At 40.1% G+C, this 7,640-nt stretch overlaps 1 pseudogene; it reads left to right on the top strand.

Moving 5' to 3' along the window:
- The first annotated feature begins 2,741 nt into the window (after window positions 1-2,741).
- Window positions 2,742-3,643, top strand: LOC103752374 (annotated as a pseudogene).
- The last annotated feature ends 3,997 nt before the right edge of the window (window positions 3,644-7,640 follow it).

Genomic DNA, 7,640 nt, shown 5'->3' with positions numbered 1-7,640 from the left:
ATTATAAGTATAATTAAAAATAAGTTTAAAATCTTTGTTCCTAGTAGTAAATTAAGAAAACAGTAATTATTTTCTTCAGCTGCAAAGTCAGCTTTTTTCAAATGACTCATATAATAACCCACCTACTTTGCTGAATAGTTTTTGCTAAATGGTTTTTAAAGTTTATGAAAAAATACATTATATTATAAGTATAATTAAAAATAAGTTTAAAATCTTTGTTCCTAGTAGTAAATTAAGAAAACAGTAATTATTTTCTTCAGCTGCAAAGTCAGCTTTTTTCAAATGACTCATATAATAACCCACCTACTTTGCTGAATTGTTTTTGCTAAATGGTTTTTAAAGTTTATGAAAAAATACATTAAATTGAATTCCACTATTTGTAAGATTGATTTGAAGTAATTTGTATTTTAGAGTCATCATAATTTTGAAGAACATATATTCAGAACAAGAAAATGCAGACATAAAAAAATAAAGACTACTTCTCTTGGGTTTGGGAGAATTTCTTTATGACTCCACACTCTAAAATTCTTTAAAATTTTATGATGTATTGAGGTTCTAAAGATATGAAGCCTTTCTGACAGTCATAGTGTTGGATCCACGGATGCTGCAGAGACAGTCCATGCTTGTCTGTCTGTGGTGTACGTGCAGTAAGTGTTTATGTTCTCCCAGCTCTAAAGCATTGTGTTTCTGAAAAAAAATGATAAGGAATAAAGGGTACTCTCTTCATACTTACATATTTACATGTAAAGATGCAGGTAACATATGATGTTTGTAGCTTTTAATTTCTCACCAAAGTTGAGGTAGTAAGTATGTATAGATATGATGACTAATCAGAAGAAAAATTTGCAAAAATAAATACATGTAGCTACCATAACCAAAACCCCTCACATTTCTGGAAAGTTTTACTTTACAACATTAAAGTGTTAAAACCTGTTGTCACACAGTTCCTAAGAACAATGAAGTATCTTGATTGAATAAAGCCAAAAGCATGAAGTTAGGAAAAATGTATCTTTTTCCATAAATATGAATGCCATTATATATACATTAACTTTGAAATAGGTAATTTAATATGCTATTACACTGTGTTTAATAGTTGCTTTAGCACTGTTTGCTAGTTAAGAGAGGAAAATGTGGAGAGCAGTAATGTAAAAAGATGATAAAGACACCCACTTGTTCAAAGTGTATTTTATGTACATCATCTTTATAAAAATAAGCCTTCATTTTAAGGGTAATAAGACAGACATTTAAAATAAATATCTCTGCTCATTGAGAGACCTCTATTCCCTTTCCCTTTCAGACCTGCTCTGTGAAATGGGCCCTTGTACAAATTTACACAGTATCACAAACAATGGAATCTGTAATTCAGAAAGGAAGCATTTTATCTAGTATCTTATGGCTCTCTTTAGAAGGTGTTACTCCAGAAATAAATACCAACAGGTGAGTAGAACCAAGAAAGCACAATTAGCCAAATTATAGAAGAGACACAGGATAGGCAAAGCAGTTAGAACTCGGATTTGGCTAGAAGTTACACACAGTGGGAGACAAACCAGCACACAGAAAGGAGGGCAAAACTGAGCAGAGCCTTCAACTTAATGAGTAGCTGTGTGAGATTGGTGTTTTTACTAATAATAATTACATCTTGATCTAACAAGATTCTGGTGGCCTTCCATGGGCAAGTGATGAAGGCTGAAAGCTAAAACACAGAGACCACTTGGAAATGCTTTCCATCTAAGACACCTATGAATAGTCTTTGCAGAAAACTAAAGATAAGGATCATGCTTAACATGTACCACATATATGTATGAAAGTGACTTACATACAATACCATACACAATAAAAAGACACAATGAAAAATTTTAAAACTCTAAGAAGTCAAGCAAACTTAATCTGTACCATATATTATGAAGTTATCATAAGGAAAATAGTTTGTAAAACAACAGTTCAAATCTATTGAAAATGAATATTTGAAACTCATAGTTACTTTAACATAAAAGGAAAACACATCTGTCTAAAAAAGTTTTACAAGGCATGAAAATTATTCAAAACTTACAAGAGTGTTCTCTGTTAACTGCTAAAATACTTTAGTCTGCCCAGTTTCATAAGAAAAAATATTGACAGAGGAAAATATAAAATTGGCATTAGCAAATAATTAAAACAATTTGGTTTTATATGCCATCCTCAGCATGGTGTTGGTAAAGGCAAAGAACTGCAATAACCATGTATCTTTTCAAAAAAAATTTTTTTTGGTCTTTTTGAGACAGGGTCTCCCTGTAGCCCCAGCTCTCCTGGAACTCATGGTACTTTTCCTACTGACAATGATGGCATGCCTTCCAAGAAGTTGTTTTTGGTTTAGCATCTCTCTTTTCCATTTGCTTATAATCTTGTGTTGGAAGTGATGTTGAGGAAGAAAAGGTTACATTTTCTGCACAATAAATGAAACAGTTTGGAAGAGCTGTATAAATTACTGTTGGTTTCTCACATGGTCTGTTTTAACATCTTTGTACTTTCTAAAGGTTCTCGGTGAACTTTGTAACCTTCCTCTGTACTTGAAACATGGAGCTGGGTCTCTATCTATCTCTGTATCTCTGCCTCTCTGTTTCCTTCCTGTCTCCTGTACACAATATATCTCCATCCTCTACCTTTAGAGTCCCTGTCTTTCAAAAGTATTCCAGATCCCACTGCATTCCTATGTCTAACTAAAATGGATACTTGTCCACTTCTCATTTTTCCATGAGTAGGTGATGACTAACCCGAGCTCAGGAGGTGATTTCATCCTGGTGGGCTTCTCTGACCATTCACAGCTTGAGAGGATCCTTTTTGTAGTGAAGCTGATCTCCTACCTCCTGACTCTGCTGAGCAACACAGCCATTATCCTGGCCTCCTGTCTGGATTCCGTGCTGCACACACCCATGTATTGTTTCCTCACCAACCCCTCAGTTGATATCTGATTTTCTACCAGTATCGTTCCCCAGCTGCTGTGGAACCTCCATCATCCATCACTCCCACAGACAGTACAACACGTCTCTGGCTCTGGGGTCCACTGAGTGTGTCCTCCTGGCCGTCATGGAATTTTATTGCTATGCTGCTGTTTACAGACCACTCCATTACAACACGGTTATGCACTCGTGGGTATGCCAGTTGCTTGCTGGAACGGCCTGGCCGAGTAGAGTGGGCAACAAGCTGATTCGGGGCACCTTGGTCTGGGAACCACAAGATTTACCACATCTCTGTGAGGTTCCTGCAATAGTTAAGTTGGCCTGTCTAATTTGTCTAATTCGTGCCAACTAGGTCCAGCTCTTTGTGGCATCCTCCGTGCTGCTGCTCCGCCCCCTGGCTCTCATCTGGGTCTCATACGGGTACATTGCCCAAGCAGTGATGAGGATAAGGTCTGCCCAAACCTGGCACAAAGCTCTTGGAACCTGTGGGTCCCAGCTGCTGGTGATAGCCCTGTTCTTTGGCACCATTAGCGCTGTCTGTATCCAACCCAGCAGCTCCTATGCACGCAGTCCGGAGGGAAGTTCATCATGCTTTTGTTCGCTGTGGTTGCTCCCACTCCAACCCCCTCATTTACACCCTGAGAAACAAAGACTTAAAAGGGGCTTTGAAGAGGCTGGTAGGGAAAAGGAAGAACTTAGGAGAGTGAGACATTCCCCCGAGGGAAAGATGCAGACCTATCCTAAGGTGGAGATGCTGATCCAGACGCATTGCCCAGGGCCAGCCTGACATATGTGTTCCAAAATTAAACTGTCAGGTCTCCCAGAGATCTATAAGCAATGCAATTCTTTTCTTTCACTTCCCAACTTACAGAACTAAAAGATATCCCATCTGGACTGACAACTTCGTTTTCTTCCCAATCATCATTATCTGATGAAATCAGCTTTGGGTTGTCAGAACTATTGACATTACTAATCTTCTGAGCCTTCTTCTGTGTAAACCTTGCCTCTGCCTTATTAGATTAACTGTTTCTGTGGTTGATCTCTTTTGTGTAAAAATAAAGTGTGTTAATAATTCACTAGATGTGTTTGAGACATTCTTTAGTAATGTGTTCATTCGACCCTTTCTGAGCCTCAGACCAAGAAATGTGGCCCTCAGATACTGCCCAAGGACGCCCTGGACTGGTGGGTCTTTCCCCTCAGTGGGATGCTCCAGTAGGTCTCTTGGGTGGAGTGTTGCCAGTTTTTATATTCCATGTTTGAATCTTTGCCAATGGAAATTTTCACTGGTTTTGATTGTCCATATCCAATTCTATACACTTAATTACAAATACTGAATTTTTATTTCTTCATTTGGGTTTATTTGATGATTTCTGCCATGTGAAAGATCTTAGGAATCTAATTCCAACCAGGTAAAAACATCTTTGTCCATAAAATTCTTTAAATAAATAAATAATATGAAATCATCATTCTTTCAGGTTTCCTTAAATAGGCTAAGCAAAGGAGAGGTAAAAACCTTATGAAATTATAAATTGGGCAAAGTAAGTAGGAAACATGCTCCTAGGAGACATATTATTCTAAATTTAAAAGTCATGTTTATTTTTTTGTCTTACTACCCCTCAAATGACAGATTAAATAATCAATTACTACTATTAAAAAGTCAGCTCAGTTACTAAAGTTGATTGAAGCACTTCTTGGCAGCTACTGTCCTGACTACAGTTAGAGCTGCTAAATACTGGTATTTCCACATACAATTTCAATACTGCTCACCAGCTGTTCAGTGCTTGTTTCCAAGATGCCAGGCATTGACACAGCCACCATTTTCAAAGGGAAGATACTGCACCGAGAACTCAGAACAGACACCTTTTAAAACAAAAGTAAAGAGCTGTGCTTCTGATTTTAAATTACTACAAAGATGGAGGAATCAAGACAGTGTGGAGCCTACAGGGTCCAGAGACCACAACAGATTAGCAACCAGAGCAGAGGGCCAGCATGGCCACTGACATTTGTCATGGCTTCTTTTGTTCACGTTTCTCTTGTTTTTGATGTAGACATTGTTAAAGAATTATTTTGTTTTTTTATTTATGCATATGTATATTTGTGTGTCTGTGTGTACGTATGTGGATGTACCTGTGGAGGTCCAATGAGGGTGTTGGAACCTCTGGGGTTGGATTTATAGGTGGTTGTGAACTGCCTAACATGGGTGCCAGGACTCAAACCCTGGTCTCCCACAAGGTTAATATGAGTTCTTAATTGCTGACCCATCTTTCCAGCTTCTTGATGAAGGTAATTTTTGGTACAGGTGTTCACTGTTAAAAACTTCCCTCTTGTAACTGTTTTTGCTGCATCCCAAAGGTTTGAGTATGTTGTGTTTCCAATTTTTTCTTATTAAGAATTTTTTTTATTAGTGAAACTTGTTTTCAGACAATTTTACAATATTTTCAAGGCATACTGACTACTCTTAAATTTTTTCTTTTAAATTTTTCATTTGTCAATTGGTCATTGGAGGAATATGTGGTTTAATTTCTGTGAATTTGTGAAGTTTCTAAAGATTCTGTTATTACTGATTCCTAATTTTATGCCATGATCATCAACACACTTTTACTGTTAAGATGTGGTTTCTGTCCTAACTTTCTGTTTATCCTGGAGAATATTCCATATGCAGTTGAGACTCGTGTGTTTTCTCAAGGTGTGGGATGGAATGTTTGGTTTCTACACCCCAGACCCATTTTATTCAGTGTGATTTAAGTCTAGAATTTCTTTTATTTTCTTCCTGGATGTTCTATCCATGGATGAAACTGGGGGCCCGGGGGATAGGAGTAAGCCCTGCTATTCTATCCCTGTGTTTCCAGTCTTTCTCTATAGTCAAGTCTATTGACGTTCGCTTTGTATAGTCAAATGCTATCATGATGGTACATGTGTATTTGTATTTATTTTACTAAATTGACCTGTTTAACATTAAATAACGATGTCTCTTTTTCATGGGTTTTAAAGTTAAAATCCATTTTATCTGATTTTATAATAACTACTGAAGTTCAGTCTCAGTTTCCCTTTTTAGCTTCTTTAATTTTATTTTATGTGTATGAATGTATTGTCTGCACGTATGTAAGGGCATCCATGTTGTGCAATACCCATGGAGGTCAGAAGAGGGTGTCAGATCCCCTGGACTGGAGTTATGAAAGATTGTTAGCTACCATGTGGGTACTGGGAATTGAACCCAGGTCCTCTGCAAAAGCAGCCTCTGCTCTTAACTATCTGGGGTCCTCTCTTCAGTCTCAGTTTCCTGAAGTTTCTATTGAGGTCATTCTTGTTTTTTTATCCAGCATTCTGCTTGATTTTTAATGTTATTTCAGTCTCTGCTAACAGAGAGGAGCAAAGGAATTCACCACTTACAGGAGAAGAGACTCACAAGAAACCACAGCTTTGCTCACTTCCCTCTGCTTCTCTGGGCTGCACAACCCCCCAGCCTCTTTCTTGGGCACCCATTGGGCCTTGACTCCCTCAGCCTCATTCACTCTCCCAGCTCCCGCACCCGGTCTCTCCTCCTAGCCTGAGTACTGGCCCATTTCTTGTCTTGGCATCCCAGACACCAGGTGGGGCCGACCTCTCAGCCAGAACCACCACTGCTTCCTGATGCTTTGAATCCAGACCAACTCAGTTCCTTCTCATGGTCCCCAAGAGCCCTCTGGGCCTGGTCCCACCCTCACCTCCCTCTGCTTCCCTGGGCTGGACAACCCACCAGCCTCTTTTCTGCATAAGTCCCTTGACTCCTCCAGTCTCATTCATTCTCCCAGCTCCCCTGACCTGTCTCTCCTTGTAGCCTGGGTGCTGGCCCATTTCTTGTCTTGGCACCCCAAACACCAGGGCTGAGCTCTCAGCTTGGAGCCACCACTGCTTCCTGATAATTTGCATCCAGAGAAACCCAGTTCCTCCCTGCAGTCCCCAGGAGCCGGTGGGGCCTCTTCCTTCCCCCACCTCCCTTTGCATCTCTGGGTGGCATGGCTACCAGCTGCATGAGTCCAGCATCTTTCCTGGGCTCTGCTCCCAGGCCAGTCCAGCCCCCAAATTCCTGAAGACAACATTTCTCCTGGAGGGATCCAGGCCTTAGCAGAAAACCTGAGAGCATCTGACCCACATCTGACTTGGGCCTCTGTGAGAACTCCTGAAGATGAAAGCAATTAGGATACTCCAATATAAAGTCAAAAGAAAGAAGTTGAAGCCTAGACCAACCAGCTTTTCATGCCCAACAAGTAAGTCACAAAGGCACATAAAGTTTACAAAAAAGAAGCAGACCTAAACTTGAAGGCTTGCGTCACACAAAAGAATCAGAAACTACAAAAGAAATTCACATGTCAAAGTCACAGAGAAAAAATAATAACATGAAAAACCAAAATAATATATCCCCACTGTGCGGGTTAGCTTTAGTGTCAACTTGACACACCTGGGTTGAGGGAGCCTCAATTGGGGAATTGACTCCATTGGACTGGCCTGTGGCCATGTCTGTGGGGCATCTTCTTGATTGTTGAGTGATGTGGGAAGGTCCAGCCCACTGTGGGTAGTGCCACCCCTGGGCAGGTGGCCCTGTGTTGGATAAAATAGCAAGCTGAGCCGGGGCCAGGGGAGCAAGCCAGAAAGCAGAGTTCCTCCATGGCCTCTGCTCCAGTTCCTGCCTCCAAGTTCCTGCCCTTGGGCTACCTGATGAACTGC

Source organism: Nannospalax galili, unplaced genomic scaffold (assembly GCF_000622305.1).
Source record: "Nannospalax galili isolate Female #2095 unplaced genomic scaffold, S.galili_v1.0 scaffold5048, whole genome shotgun sequence".
NCBI classification, from domain to species: Eukaryota; Metazoa; Chordata; class Mammalia; order Rodentia; family Spalacidae; genus Nannospalax; species Nannospalax galili.
This window is presented reverse-complemented; position numbering and strand designations above follow the sequence as displayed.